At 31.9% G+C, this 17,187-nt stretch overlaps 1 protein-coding gene across 1 annotated transcript in view; it reads right to left on the reverse strand.

Moving 5' to 3' along the window:
• Positions 1-3,305, reverse strand: part of LOC150098909 (uncharacterized) — a 141,894-nt gene extending 138,589 nt beyond the window's left edge. The window contains exon 1 of the mRNA XM_090405774.1: positions 3,267-3,305. The gene's annotated coding sequence lies outside the window, so the exon portion shown is untranslated. The remainder of the gene's footprint in view (positions 1-3,266) is intronic.
• Between the last annotated feature and the right edge of the window lie 13,882 nt (positions 3,306-17,187).

The raw sequence follows: 17,187 nt of genomic DNA on the forward strand, positions 1-17,187 counted from the left end.
ACCCTGAGATTTTATTTAATAAGGTCAAAGCACCTTGTGGCAACTTTAGATAAAATAGCAGAACAGAGATAATTTGTGTGATATAGCTTCCATAGCTCAGTCACTATTAATAATGTCATTTGGTTAGAAAACTAGGGTTCAAATGATGTGTAGAATGCAAAGAGTCTTTATAAGAGCAAGCTTTGCATCTAAAAGATACATTAGCCAGTCTTATACAAAATGGCACAGCATTAACTAGATTTTCATGGAACCAAATTACATGGTTGTGGCAATCTAGTGAAGCCTAAAAAGGGGAAGATGAATACCAAAAATAAATACATAATAATAAATAATTATTAAACAATTTAGGTTAATAAACATGCAGCTAAAATGAAAATTGCAAATAAAGAATTTAAAAAAAAATTACATGATATAAAGTTTTTCACGTGTAATTTTGACATGCATTTGCCTTGAACATTTTGTATACATCAACTTAATATTCCAGGATTTGATCTATATAATAGACAAAATTTAAAAACCAAGAAAACCAAAGCACAAAACTTTGGTTTTCAAAAAATGTATGCTTTTTTTTTAAATATAAATTTTCCAATTTTGACAGTTTTTTCATTCAAGAACATTAATGGAACATTCTATTAACGTTCTTGTCCACAGCAAAATCTACTAACTATGGACAAGTAGGCAAGCATATTTGTCAAGCACTGCACATTGAGATTTTGTAGTATCTATCCTAAGCAACCACCAGTTTATCTACATATCTCACATCAGTATCGATTAATAGATATTTTGCAATGTCACATCTGTCATTGCAAAATATCTAGTTAATAGATACCCTCTCAAAGTTATCATCCAGTAATTCAATTCTTTCTGCTTCCATCATCTCTATCATTAACGTTATCTCCCATAGTCTTTCTTCCTTTTACTTGTCACATAGTGAAAGAATCTGTTGGGATTCACCTCCATCCTTCCACTCTATAGCATAAATCTTCAAAGTAATCAGTAAAATATCAAGATCTGGAGACTTTTTAGTATCCTGTATGGACAAAATTCTTATCTCTTGCTAGCAAAAAAATGAAGGGAATATTGAATGCCAGGTGAAAAGCTTATAAAAGCAAAACCTTAAGTCTCAATGTTGCAGCAATCTCATGTCAGAAAGTTGTACTTACATAAGCATTGTCAAGTGGTACGTGAGTAATAAAAACTGGCAAAGTAGCTAAAAGACAATCAATAAAAATTGGGTCAAGTTTCTACCTGACCTCTGAGAAGAATCATATGGTACAAAAGCTTTCAGATCAGTGAAAAATGTTTATTTGAATGAACTAATGGAAGATGAATATATGGAATTCTGGACAAAGCCTGTCTTCTTTAAAAAGCATTACCTGACCAAACCTTTAAGCTCCTTGGTCAGTAAGTACACTAAACAATTATGTTTGAATCATATGTAATGAAAAATATTTAAACCAAAAACAGTCTTAACTCAAAATGAGTATGTTACCAAGTTATTAAACTTTTAGGCTCTAAGTTCATGTTTATTAGCTCTGTACCAGCTTAGTTTTTAGTTGAGAAAATTTTAATAATAATTTTGATGTACGAAATATAAGCATGCCTATATACTTTTAGTTATTCCTTCATTTGTACCCTAAATTTCTTTAGTGGAATGTGAGACATAAAAATATGGTAACCAAAAAAATGCACTGCAGCAACATTCATGCAGCTGTGGTCTCTGGTTATAATTATTTATTATTATTATGTGACACCTCCAAGGAGTCCAAAGACTCATCGAGGAAGGGCACCTACACTACAACTATCTCCACCACACACACCAACTACAGTGAACTGCCACTACTATCATCATCTACAATGATACTGTAAATACTATAAATGTGGATATAACACAGACATATCAGTATCTCCTCCTCCAATTAATCACCTTAATGCAATGTGCATGCACACTAAACTTCTTTCACTACTATATGTACTAAATATAGTTAGCAATATATACATAGAAAATTTCCAGCATTTACAAGTAGCAAATCTTTCTGTTACCCTTGTTAAGTATTTACAGTTCTCTCTTTATGGTGTGTTACACACACCATAATTCCAAATTCCATTTTCTATGGAATTATCAATGATTTTATATATCAAATATATCAATGATTTTATAAATTACTCGAATACAATTTGCACATAATCATAAAACATTTGTTCGAATATTATATGCAAAAAAGGGGGGGGGGGATTTGCGTATCTGAAGAAGCTACAGAAGAAAAATCACGTTAAAGAATTCAATATAATACAATATCAATTAAGATTAAGTTCGTGTATTAATAAAAATGCAGTATTAAAGCCATCCAAAGCACATTTTATAAAAACAAATTCTCTTCTTAAATTAATTCAAAATTCATTTAACTTTGTGAATTATGATGATTATTAAGCAACATATACAAAATACAATGGAGAAAGAAGCGATCATATGGATAAAACAAAATTTTAATATGCAAGTTATTATACATTTTGTTGGAGGCGCACATATGTAATACCCTGTATTGAAGTTGATGAATGGTATATATTTATTTGACGTTTATCTGCAGAATATTAATTTCGGGAGCGTAAATTTTCAACATCACACACCCGCACAGCTTCCATTATTGACAGGCAAGCTGCAGTCAGGTTACGCTTGTTCAAGTTGTCCTTGAAACTAAAGAGCAACTTGTTGATATGTCTTAACAAGAGATAAGCAAAGCATGCTAATTAGATTGCAAAAAACTAAAAAACTTCGTGTATTGGTGCCCGCCACGTCCACCTACACAACTACGCACACACAACTCACAGGCACACTTAACATTAGGAATCTATTAACTTCTTTACAACACTTAACAAATAATACTAGCAATGACGATCTTTTACCAAGTATTCAAAACATCCCTTTCGTTATGTTACTCATTTTTTATACTTCAAAAATCATAAAGCATGACGAAACTGGTCACAAAGTTCATAAAGAAAATGTAAAGCTAAATAGTGGATATTCCCTCCATTTTTGTCCGCGTTGCCCACAACGGCGAACAAATATGGATTCCCTGCACTGTACGACATTCTAGTACAGTGGCCCTCTTCACAGGGGCAAGGCAGCCATTACTAGCGCGCGTAAAGAGAATAACTATACCCAACTCTACGAAACCAAACGTTATGTATAAAAGATATTTAACAATTGGGATAACTAATAACTCAAAATAAAAGTAATAAGTAATGAAAACGGATTCTACGCTTACCACTGACAGAATTACAACCAATTAAACTTTTAAACAAACTTCGGAAACATACAGCCAACGCACATAACTTAACACAGTTGACAAAGCCAAGGGCGAACCTTTTTTAATATCGCCATCTAGCGATCAGTAGAGCAACTATTAGAAAAAATATGTCAACCTTATAAGATAAGAATTAGATGTTTTTGATAACATTTCGCACGAAGATAACTGAAAAAGTTACATATAAAAAATTAGTAAATTAAAGCAGGATTATGCTATTTTATCTGAACAGCCAATATATAACTATTTTATCAAAATATACAAACCTAGATTAGTTTTTAGCTTTTTAGTGGAACTATTACTGTCCAAAAAATCATGCATTGCGTGTCGCACTGCCTCACGAACTTTGCAGTCTAATTAATTTCAGCACATAGGCACAAAATAATTAGTATTTCGCAATGGCTCAAAGCCACGAATTTGAAACATTCTAGCATTTTGACGAAATACTAATAAATGAAAAGTCTCTATATTGTTTATTTTATATCTTTGCATTTATACATACATATATATATATTTTTTTTCCCCTATCATTCCACAAGGTGCCCCAGGCATGTAGGAATATTCTGGTCTGCCCCAATTTTTCGTTCTTAGTTAAATTAGTTAATTTATTTTATTCGTTAAATCAGGGTTAAAAGTTTGACGTTTAACCATACCAGAACTGCGCATTGATATATTGCAATATTAGAAGAGCCGAGATGTTATTATCTGAACTGGCAATCACATTTTGATTTAAGGTCTTTTGTATATTCTTTCGAAATTCGTCATATCGATTGGGATAATAATTTTGAGAAGGCAAATAAATTTAATAAATGTCATTACTTACATGATTAATCACAAAAAAAATAATAATAAATAATAATAATAATAATAATAATAATAATAATAATAATAATAATAAAATCAGCGAATAGGGCCTACGTCCGAATGTTTCGTTTCCCGCGGAATTATATGTTAACGAAATAAAATATAGAATTATTTTAAATATATTTTATATAGAATTATTTGTTTTTATATATTTATATATAAACATGCATAAATAAAATGACACAATAAAGTTTAATATACGGCACATATTATGTAATAATCATATAAATTATATATAATATAAAAACATTTACGAAAAATTTATTTTCTTCATAACAAAACGCAAAGCACAGAAAATATTAAACAAAGCACAAATTTAAGTATTTTAAGGATTAAGTAACTAATGGCGTATTTTTCACCAGGTAAAAGGTCGTTCCATATGAAAATGGGGGGGGGGGGGGTCGTATGAGCGAGTGATTATAAAAGCTCAAAGTTATATATATATATATATATATTGAGGAACAAGAAAATCATCAGGTGATTGTATTTTATCTTACGATGTAACTACACTCTAGATTTTGCCACCCAGAATTTGTCTTCGTTCATTGTAGGACTGCTTGACTGTGAAGAACAAGTAAGGAAATGATCTGCAATTCAATAATTAATTATTGAATAGTTAAGTGTTAAATAAAATAAAAAAACAGACATTTCTTAACGACAATTTAATTTATCAAATAATATTTTAACTGTCATATTAATGTGCCACTGGCATAAACTGAGCTAAATTATCTCTTTGGCTGAAACACTGTTCATCAAACTGTACTCATTCGGAATAAAAGGAACACTGCATACCTGGTTTAACGCATACCATGGACAGAACGCAAGTTACAAAAATAGGCACACATCGCAGCCTGGGAATACAGATACAGTATGGAGTCCCTCAAGGAGCAATATTATCACCCTCACTTTTCAACCTATACTTAACATAAATAACACTCAAAATTTGGAAATTCAAAGTCAAATATATCAATACAGATGATACAGCACTACTAACAGTCCACACAGACATTAACATGCTTTCTTCAAAGCACAAGACCACCTGCTTCTATCCCAATTCAGTTATAATGAACAACACAAACCGCAAATGCTAATTATGAAGAACCCAAGAATCATGCACCCTACACTACTAGCGATATATAATCACACATACAATTGCATTAATCATGGCAGTTGCTGCTGTTCTGAAATCACACGCGTGGACTAAACGTATAGAAAACATTCAAAACAAACTACTCACTATTGCTGCAAAGCTCTTCTAAGCAAAAGACATCATGCCAACGAGCGTAAAAAAAATCATATCACGAAATTTATGAAACAATACTAAGGTACGGTATAACTGTCTATGCAAATATACCGAACAGTCAGTGATCAAATTGAGAGAAATGTTCACTGAAGAATCGTTTCCACTGTGATTTGGAGATCCAGTGCACACCAGACAGTAACCGAATCCCTAATAGCAAAACACAAAACCTTGAGCATAAAGAATCTAAGACACTATTTCAATAACGCTTATCGTAATAACAGAGGGAAAAAAAAACGTATCGCATAACAAGACCAACACAACCAGGCGCTATAACAACTTGTATGGAGCGGCATGAGGAAGTATCTCATACCCACACTACTCAACAACCTTCCATATAATCTAAAGCAGCTAAACACTTACATAACATTAAAACAAGAACTGTGGAAATGGTATAAAGACACTTAGTACTGCAAACGTTGTCATTTGTATCGCATAAAGCACAGTAATCACAGCAACAGACGCTAAAAAAAGTTAAGTTAATCATTAATTCCACTGTCTTCAGAAAACCTAACTCTACCTTTGAAGTCAGTGGGATCATGGCTGTACTTACACTTTTCCCGAGGCGGGCGGGGCCTGTGGCTTTAGAGTGCTCCGGGAACCCCTCCCTCAGTGTTTGGGGCCTTTAAATTGGCTTTACTTTTTCGAAGCCCCCAACTAGAGCTCGTATGTCTGTGCATAAATACGGCCCTGAGTTTATTATTATTATTATTATTATTATTATTATTATTATTATTATTATTATTATTATTATTATTATTATTATTATTATTATTAAACACTTCTTGGAATCAAGACTCTCATCTAGGGAGATACCAGTATGAAACAATATAACAGGGATAATGTTGTCATTCCTCAAGTTAAATTGATTCAATATCTCTGCAACTACCTCGTCAGGCACGCATTCCACTCTCCAACCATTTCCATGCAAGAAAAAGTCATGTTTCATTCTCTCACACACCACACTTTTATGCAGTTTCCAAGAATGACCTTTTTCTCTTTATTGTCTAATCTTGCAGTACTTTTTTCTGATATTATTTAAATTGACATACTCTTACCTTTTTAATCTATTTTCGAATTTGGCATAAAATAAAAATTTCTTGTAATAATATTAAAATTTATACATTAGCATTAATATAATGACAAGAGTCATGAATTTAATATTATTAATAATAAATTTAGAACTATTATTATTTCCTTTTTTCAGCCAGAATGAGCTGTTATCATATTAGCATTTAAAAACAAAACATATTAGTGACCACTAGGAGGCTATGGAGACAGGGAGAAAGAAGCTGTAAGTATTGCGGTAGTATTATGGTTGTTTCGGAACACCATATGGTGTTATATACAATACATTGGCAAGAGGCTCGTTCTGAAATTTGTAGAGCTCAAATATGTAACTAAAAATTTTGCACCTGTAACAAAAATGCTAATTATGTGCCCATTTCAAAATTTTTACATCATGGAGAAATACTAATTATGCGTTCCCTTTTAACTGAATAATTCCGATTAGTTTTTAATTTTTTTTTAATTTGTAGATCATTTCAACAGTTCTTGATCAATAATTAACCCTTAAACTTCAGATATAAAAAAAAATTAAAAAACAAAAATAAACTATTGCTTCCTTGACGTTGCTGTGCTATGAGCGATTTCCCCGTTCGCCCAAGGCAGGCGTCCTAGTTACGGAACTGGACATACGATACATGTGACAACGACAATAACGTGCATGAATACGCGATCTGCAAATACCGTGAATGGGCTAGTTCGCTTCATTTCCTGTACAGCAGCACATACATTATCGATTAAGATAAAAAGAAAGGTAGTTCATTCATCAAAAGATTGCATAATGAAATCTAACTACTTGTTAACGCACAAACTAGTTTCAAAATATATTCATATAATAGCAATGCGCAGTTTGTAGTATTTTAGTCCGCTGAAATATTAATAATAATATATAAGAAGCCGTGCTACATTAATAAAGATAGTAAGGCTTAACAAAATAATTCAATTTATGCTCTTAGTGGTGTTATATTATTGTATGCACGGCTCAAAAGCTCTTCTAGTCAGTGAACTTAATATCGAAACTGTAATGCCTTATTTAATTTATTTTTAACTTAAATTGAATATAATTTATTTGTTTTGGAACCGCCTATATAAAATCGTCGCGATATTACAGTTACTACGGCGATTTTATATAGGCGGTTCCAAAAGAAATAAATTATATTTAAGTTAAAAATAAATTAAAGAGGGCATTACAGTTTCGATATTTAGACACAGATTGGAGGAATTTCTTCTAGGCCCTTTCCTGACGATTTCAGAGTTAGTTGATCTTAACTTTGACATAAACAAGTAGGCATTTATCTCCCTGAAGAAACTCGGGGAATATATATATATATATAATAGCTTGGTATCTTTAACATATATATAAAATAATAAAATAATTTTTATTATATATACATATATAAACTGAAAGTTGATATATATATATATATATATATATATATATATATATATATATTCTTATATTAATTAATGTTGCCAATTAATTTTTACTGACAACGTTATTGTAAAATATCTAGTTTAATTTTTTAAAGCGTTTAATCAAAATATTTCAACGCACTCTTTAAAAATTGGCTCTGCTAGAGTCAGAAACCATATTATTAGTTTTCACTATACATAATTTTATTTTTCAAAATAAAATTTAATTTTGAACTGGCCTTTACAAAATAGAAAAAAACTTAACATTAGAAACATGAAGTGGGAGCACTGTCCGTATTCTCGTTACCTATAAATTTTTCAAAATCGTCAGTAGCCCTGAGCACAGCTATGGTGACGACAGAGGGAAAAGTCGGCCGCCTACTGTTTTCTAAAAGTTCAAGGGCTTAGTTGAATTCCGCTCATACGTCGTACGTCACCTTATTCCTTTCTCCCCCTTCAACACGAATTGACTCTTCTTGAGACATAAAAGGGGTTAGCGGATATCTTTTATTACTTATAAATAAAATAAAATAAAACAAGGTTATTTATATAACAACAGTGAAATGTTGTTATATAAAATAATAATTGAACGTCAGAAATTATAACAATAATCGCATTATCCTTTGAGAGATCTACATTTGTTTTATTCACTTCGCGTGTGTACTGTAAAAAAAATAACGCATTAAACGCTCTTATAAGAAATAAGTGCATGACGCGTCACCATTAAGCAAAAAATCGCCTTCTATGATTATTAACATGTTCTATAACATTTCTTTTCAACACATAGTTCGCAACTTTGTGGTTTTATACCTGTCAATAAAAGTACGTTAAGCTAAATAACCTATTGAAAACCGACCATTTCCTACTTAATATGCATAACAAGGTCACACCCAGTGTCTCTCTCCCGTATTGTACGACTGCCGATTTCGATGTGAGCATACGAAATACTATAAATATGTGATTGTGCTTCTCCTTATACAGTAATCTGCGTATTGTGTAGGTTTAGTTTTATTATAATCCATTTTATAGGTATAATAAGAAGTGAATTATAGTAGTGTATTTTTTTTTTTTTTTTGGAACGAAATACTAACTGTTTTTAAATGATTTATATTTAATGGGTTAATTTTTTTTTCTTTCTGAGAAGTGCTTAATATATATATATATATACAGGATGTTCGGGATAAATTTGACAGTTTCGTAAGGAAAAAGAAAATCTTCTTTGTATCTATTAAATTTAATGAATTGACAAAAAAACATTACAGGCAGAGTTAATTACAATACTATCAACAAGATTTACTCAAAATAACCACCATTAGTATCGATCACAGCTTCAATTCTGCTTCGGAACCTCGAACAAGCTGATGCTACAGTCTCCCTGGGAAGGGCCGCAAAAACTGTTTCAATTTTATCCATTAACTGGGCTTTTGTATTACTGGAAGTGCGATTGGTGTCTTTTTCAACTGCGCCCCATACAAAATAATCCATGGGGTTAAGGTCTGGGGAGTTTGGAGGCCAAACATTTGGACTGGTGAAGTCGTAGAAATTTTCAGACAACCATTTTTGACTTTTCCCAGAGGTGTGGCAAGGGGCCGAATCCTGCTGCCATACATACGGCCTACCATTGGCTACCCTTGTTATCCAGGGCTTGACTACAGTTAGCAACTCCACGAACAAAGCCCGAATTCCAATGCCAGGGTTCTTCAACACCTGTTCCTGCAGATTTGCGAGGAATTCTGCTGTACGAACGCAATCAGATCGTCTGCTAGGGATCTTTCTTCTTGCTACATCCTCGTAGTCACCATTGCAAGTCTCTAGTTCATGCCTGATTGTTTTTACTGTATTCAGGGAGCATTGGGCAGCAGTCGTAATATCCTTATTTTGATGGCGGGCACGAATCATCATGATACAAGTTATTCTCTTCCATGATTCAGGTGGGTTCCAGCTATCCATCCTTTCTGACATCTTGTATATGAATGAAGAAGGGTCCAAACTTTTAAATGAAGAGAAGTGTGTGTTAATACATGTAACTTACGGAAAAATATAATTAATTATAAATATGTCAAATTTATCCCGAACACCCTGTATATATATATTTCTTTTTTTTTTTTAATTTAAATCAGCATATTTGAAGTATTTAATCTATTTCAAGTTTAAGGAATTTACATAATAATTCCAGAATTTTTTTCTTTGTCGAAAAAAATAAGGCAATTTAAATAAGGGGAAAAAATAAAAAGGCAGTTTTCAAAGATGTGGCACAGTATAGTTCGAATTTTTTTAAGGGAGACATCACCTACCAGTACATCACAGTAAATACACATACACGTGTAGGATATTTATAAATATAGAAGCTCATGACTGTTGTGTTTATACAATAGTAATCAGAATACGCCATTTTTTTAAAAGCTCAAGATGATCTTTGATGATAACCTTCGACACCTCTGCGCATGGCAGAAGAATGCGAATTCATTCCGATAATAGGGTAATCAATGCGTTTCATGGGATGGGTGGTTATTATTACATGTCGTAAAATTAGCTTTTCTTTTATGAACATTGTAGTTTTTAAAGTGGTAACTATTTGTTTGTATAGCAGTTGGAAAATTTTACGTATAAAAGAGATGACGAATTCGTACTTCGCCTTATTCCTTTCTCTCCCTTCAACACGAATTGACTCTTCTTGGCACTGTGCCAGCTAGGGTTCTCGCAAGGGGACTATAAGTTGAAATGTGCACGCTTTTCAGCATGCGAATTCGATAAACCGAATAGAACTATTGCATTTGCAAAATACAAGCCTACTAGGGTGACCACGTATATTTATATAAATATATAAACTTCGACATTAAGTAATAAAGAAGTTCTTTAAAAATACTCATGAAAAATTAGTTTTTAGAAACAGGCGTATATGTTATGTAAAACATTATATGTATGTTGTATAACACTTATGCATGTAATTAAGTACTTGAATCATTTCTTACCCAGCTCTCCTCTTGGCATAACATTGTCTATTTGTTTCCATTGATTTAATAATACAAATTATTGTTGCCGGGATGAGTTCTTAATTCTCCACTATACTCAAAACCCTATCCAATCCCTGACTCTCAATTGTGCACAACAGTTCAAGCCAAAAATTCAGCATGTGTTTAATGGCTCAATTCAACAAACTTCAACCTCTCACTCTTCTTAAACTACAGTTCGTAACAACTGCAGAAATCCAACAAATCAACAGACTTTATAAGAACCAAATTCACTAAGCTTATATCTTGTTCAAATGACAATCGTACCTTTTCGTGCCTCCCCAAGGCTCTGGGATGCAACTTCTATCCTTCCATGTTTCGTTACCTCTCTTATAGCATAACATTTCCCAAGGATAAGGTAGAACGCTTGGCATCAATATTTCCCTCCAATTCTCGCAAAGACGACCAAGGCAGATTTCCCACTATTCTACAAATTATCAACATTATACTTTTTTCTGAAAATTCGCCATATTGATATCAAGGCTACGACATCGTAGCCTTGATATCAATATATCTCCTGGCCCGAATTGATAGTATTCTTCTAGGCGCACTGAAAGCTTGTGCTCCAGAACTCACATTCATCATCGTCTCTTCAAGCTGCATATCCTCTGACATCTATCCAACAGCTTTGAAGCAAGCCTTCATCCAAATCCCCTCCTTCCAAAAAAGAGGGATAGAAGTCAACCATCAAACTATCATCCTATTGCTGTAATCCCAATATTCTCAAAAATTATGAAAAAGATCATGAACAGCAAACTTCTTGGAGAAGTTTTCTGTTCAGACGGTCCAAAGCAGGTTAAGTTTCTGTCTCGGGGTCATTATGCCTCCATAGAAACGAGTAGTAACAGTCATCTTAATGATGTGTCGTGAACTTTGGGGAGAAGAGAGGAGAAACTTATTCTGAACCTCTATCCAACCCAGAGAAGGCATCCTATATATATTCACACGAAACTCTACAGTGTGCATGTGGTACTTAATATTTTTATCGATGATACAGTTCCTTCTCTCCAGAGATAACATTTTTTCCCCCAGTCATCTGACATTAATAATACGGAGACTGATCGCCAGTGTATATGTAGATTAAGCAGGATTATTGCAAATGATAAACTTCCTGGGTGGCTTTAAATCTGAACTCTACACAGGCATTACGACTTTCTTATTCAGGCAAGTACTCATGCATTAAATCAATATGAAAAGTGTTTTGTCACAAATCAAAGACTTTAATGGACTTAACCTTATCGGATATCTTCACGTATGACTTTTAACCTCAGTTGGATCTCTCACAAGAAGTGATGATGATGCCAGTCCTGAATCAAAGAGCCCCAGTCATCTGAAGTCAACGCATATGACCTTATTTCTTTGGTATCCTTTGATGTTAAGGAAATATCAGAAGAGACTAATAATCTTCTTGCTCCCAAAAGCCCTTAAAGGGAGGAACCCTTAAGGGCTTTTCAACTAAACATGAATGAACTTCAGCACGCACGCATCCAGCACACACACACACACACACACACACACACACACACACACACACACACACACACACACACACACACACACACACACACACACACGAGTCTGTTTTCATTCCTTCGAATGATCAGTGGCGGAACATTGGAACAACATAGAAATTTTTCGAAAAGAAAGAAACGTGGAACGTTTTATTTTTAATATTTTTCAAATTATTTTTCACGGAAAACTCTTTATTACGCTATTCCCCCCTCCCCTATAACACACAGTACATATAAATCAATTACTAGCATCCAGCAATAATCTTTGAATAAGAAAGACAGATAAACACTACAGGAAGTGGTTGTGCAAGATGCGTTTATCTCTCGGTGGGTCGGATAGAACTGAATCACAGACCGGATCAGGTCTGTGGTGCAATGTCTGCTAATCTGCGCCACTATCTGTATATCTACTTGCCATGTCGAGTTCACTGATTCATGCTAATATCTCCCCATATTATCACTGTATACTCTTTAATTTATATATATATATTATATTTTAATTTTAATAGTTAATATTTTTAATTTTAATGATTTAAAATTTAATATTTTAATCGTTTTATTATTAAAATGATTAATATTTTAATATTTTAATTTATTTATATATATATATATATATATATATATATATAAAGAGAGTATTATAGAAGAAAAATAATTATAAACATCCACCAAACGGCAAATGAAAGTTTGCACTAAGTAACCGGAACTGGCAGAAGATAGCTTTTGTGATAACGTACAAGTACTGTTTACTTTTTCATAAGTTGTTTTTATATGTTTAGTGGTAGAAATTTTTCGTTTGCTATTACAGTACTTGTTTATTAAAGAGGGATGTTTATCTCTTTTCTAAAATACTTTCGATTATCAAAATTAAGCTTTTTTGGGTCTTCATTCTTTAAAATCACTACTTATTAAATATAATTATAATATTTCGAATATTTTATTAGTATTCTCTTAATAAAATAATGTTTATTTTAATAATGTTTTATTAATTCTTAACGCTGTAGATTGTTTTGCTTAACATCTGTGTCTGGAATCTGAGAGTCAAATCAGTTTGATGATTTATGAAGAGTCACGGCACGGGTTTTTAAGTGAGTTCTGCAGAAAATCGTTGACTATTCTTATTAAAAAAATAATTCCTATCCTGATTTACTCTCACGTGTGTAGACGTTCGAAACCGAAATCCTACGGAATACGTTGGTTAATCCTTTTTCAAGAAGAAGTGTCTTAAAACTGTAGATTTGTGTGTTCAGGGGCCGGTTTGCCTGTTTTGAGTGACGAAAAATCCGAGTTTTCGAGAGAAAACCCCTCCACCTCCTTAACAGACCGGATAACTCATCATTTTGATTGAAAATTTTGATAAAGGTTCCTCACGTCCTAAACGGGACTAGAACCCGGGTCTTTCCAACCAAAGGATTTAGAAATAATGAAAATAGAAAAAAATATATATAAAATATATAAATTTTATATATATATATATATATATATATATATATATATATATATATATATATATATATATATATATATATATATATATATATATATATATATATATATATATATATATATATATATATATATAATAAATACAAAAAATAACCTTCTTCTTCTTCCTAACATGGAATTTAGGCCAAGTGATCTTTTCCGGTCTCATGCCATCTCTTTCTTGGTCTTCCGATTCTTCTTTTTCCACTTATTTTGTATCTATATAATATTTTTGGTAGTCTGCTGTTGTCCATTCGATTTAAATGCTCTAGCCATTTTTGTTTATACTGTCTTATGTAGTAATTAATTGGTTTTATTTTCAGGGATTGTAAGATTTCTTCATTTGTTTTGTGGTCCCACTTGGTATATCCCGCTGTTTTTCTGAGAAACTTCATTTCTGCTGTTTGAATTCGTTTTTCATCTTTCCTTTTCATGGTCCATGTTTCGCTTCCGTATAGTAGAGTTGGTTTTGACAAGACATTATATAGTCTGATTCTGGTGTGTTTTTGTACTAGGGATGGCTTTAATATATTATTTATTATGCCATTTACTTTGACAAAGTTTGATATTTTAGTGTCTATGTCTGTTTCTTCTTCTTATGATAGATCACATCCCAAGTATCTGAAAGTGTTTACTTGTTCTAGTATTTTATTATTATCTATCACTATTTTGCTTCTTATTGGGTTTTCTCCTTTGAATGCCATTATTTTTGTTTTTCCTTTAGATATTGTCATATTATATTGCTTTGAGATATCATTTAATGATCTTTGTAAGTCATCTTCTGATGTAGCTAATACTATTTGATCATCTGCAAATAGTAGTGTATCTATCTTCATTTGCGGGGTCATTTGTATACCAAATGGGTTATGCTGTTTTTTCCAGATTGTTAATATTTCATTTATATATATATATATATTTTATTTCCTGTATATATTTCTGCTATTTTATTTCCTGTATATATTTCTTGAATAGATTGTAAAAGTTGGTTTGGTATGTTTAAATCGGTTAATATTTTAAACAATTTTTGTATACTAATTTTGTCAAAAGCTTTTTCATAATCAATAAACGCCACATGTGTTTCTTTTTGAAATTCTCTTCCCTTTTCTATTAATAATTTTAAAGTAAAAATTGGATCTATGCAGGATCGGTCTTTTCGGAAACCATTTTATTCTTCTAGTAATTTGTCTTCTACAATGCTGCTTAGTTTCTCTTTTAATATTCCTGCATATATTTTATATCCTATATTCAGCAGGTGATATTTTCTATTAGGTCATTCTTTGTCTTATAAAATTTTATTTCATTGTTCTCATCTGTCCAGAGATTTTGGAAATAGGTCACCCATTTTTCTAAATCTATTGTTTGTATTTTTATCTTTTCTTTTATTTCTTTATGCATGTATTTTATTACTTTATAGGTATTGGGTTGTGTACAAAAAAATAATGAAAATAGAAAATATATCTCATGAAAAAGACGTTTCCTACGAATGAAGTCATTTTTATTTTAATATAATCATAATTACAAAATTACATTTAAACTAAGATTTTTAATTTTTTTTTTTAATGTTAATGGAATGCCACTCTTGAAAAATTCGCCCAATCAGACTAAAACGAAGCGGGAATTTCAAGGGATAGCTTTCTATGCTCGATTTTTTTTTTACCCATTTCTTCTTTAAAATACTGATTATTATTATTATTATTATTATTATTATTATTATTATTATTATTATTATTATTATTATTATTATTATTATTATTTATGTGGTTCCCATCCACGAAAGGTTATTAATAAACCTATAATACATTTGTACACTGGGTGGACTAAGGATTCTTTTTCCATTTTTATTTTATTTTATTTATTTTATTATTATTATTTTTTTGTTGTATATTCAATTATTTCCAAAAAATAATAATAATAAAATCTCAGTAAAGCAGCCATTTCGAAACTGCAGGCAACCTTGTACCTGTTCAATACTTTATTATTATTATGTGACACCTCCAGAAAGTCCAAAGACTCATCGAGGGAGGTGTGCCAACAGCATCGAACGATTAAACCCTTCCAACTATTAACCGTGCTCAAACTTGATTAACTTTTTGCCTGACTCATAAGTAGCAGAGGATCTACCAATCGGCCAACCTTTGCTGCCATTGTTTCACTTTATATGAGATTAGTTCTTTTTTTGTTACAGAAGCGAAAGGCAATTAACTCAGTGCTAACCAGCCTTGTGAGTGTCCAAAAGCTTCTCCCTTCCTGGAAAAGCAGGGTTTTTTTTCTTCCCCCAAAACAGACAAATCAGCCATAAAAAAAAACACATTCAATTTACAAACATAATACTGGCTTCGTAACCGGCGCTGCTTCGGCCGTAATTTCAAACAATCAAAAGCACAACCCGAGTCATCAGTCATTCTCCAGACAAAACACAGTTCGTGCATGCAGTGAACTTTGATTTAATACTAAAATACTTCATTGTCATCTGCTTAGTGCTGCCATCTCTTAGAATCAAAAAGAAGATTAATCAAATTAAGTGAAAATATATTTTATTAATGTCAATTACCATTCGATTTTAGTCCAGTTACTTACTATTTCGCATCACCATATTATAGCTTTCTTTCTTGCGCTCTTAAATAGTGCAATTCAAAAGTAATAAAAAAAAAAGAACAGAATCGAATTACTACGTCAACTGAATTTGTCATACCTCTCCATCTACCTATACGCTGACGGACTTTTATTAATTTTACGAAATGAGTTCTTTACAAAAACAGAAAAAATAAAATCTAATTATTATTCGAAACTGTTCTGCTAAGAGTAGAAATTTGGGGTCCATTTAAAGGTTTCAGTTAGCTTTGACTCAAAGCTATTTGAGTATATCTTCGTTTTGTTTCGTACAAAATTTACATCCAGTTTCCAATTTCTGCAGTTACATTCTAATGTTTTTTTTTTTTTTTCAATTTATTATTATTATTATTTTTTATTTTTATTTTTTTGAGAACAGCGATTAACGTAGTAGTAGTTATTTACTACTTTGGAGTTCTGTCAGAACTCCAATATTGTCAGATCTTATATTTCGGTCTTGTAACGAGATTATAAATCTGATCACACAATCCTGAATGCTAACAGCGCTAACTTCGCAGTGTTTAAGATTTGCTTATAGTATATGTCAGTGACGTATACTGACATCGTCCGATGCATATGAAATGTGGATCAAGAGGCCCGCTAAATATCATTTTTACACATGA

This window comes from Typopeltis vanoorti, chromosome 15 (assembly GCF_054136105.1).
Source record: "Typopeltis vanoorti isolate ZY-2024b chromosome 15, IOZ_Tvanoo_1.0, whole genome shotgun sequence".
Classification (NCBI taxonomy): Eukaryota; Metazoa; Arthropoda; class Arachnida; order Uropygi; family Thelyphonidae; genus Typopeltis; species Typopeltis vanoorti.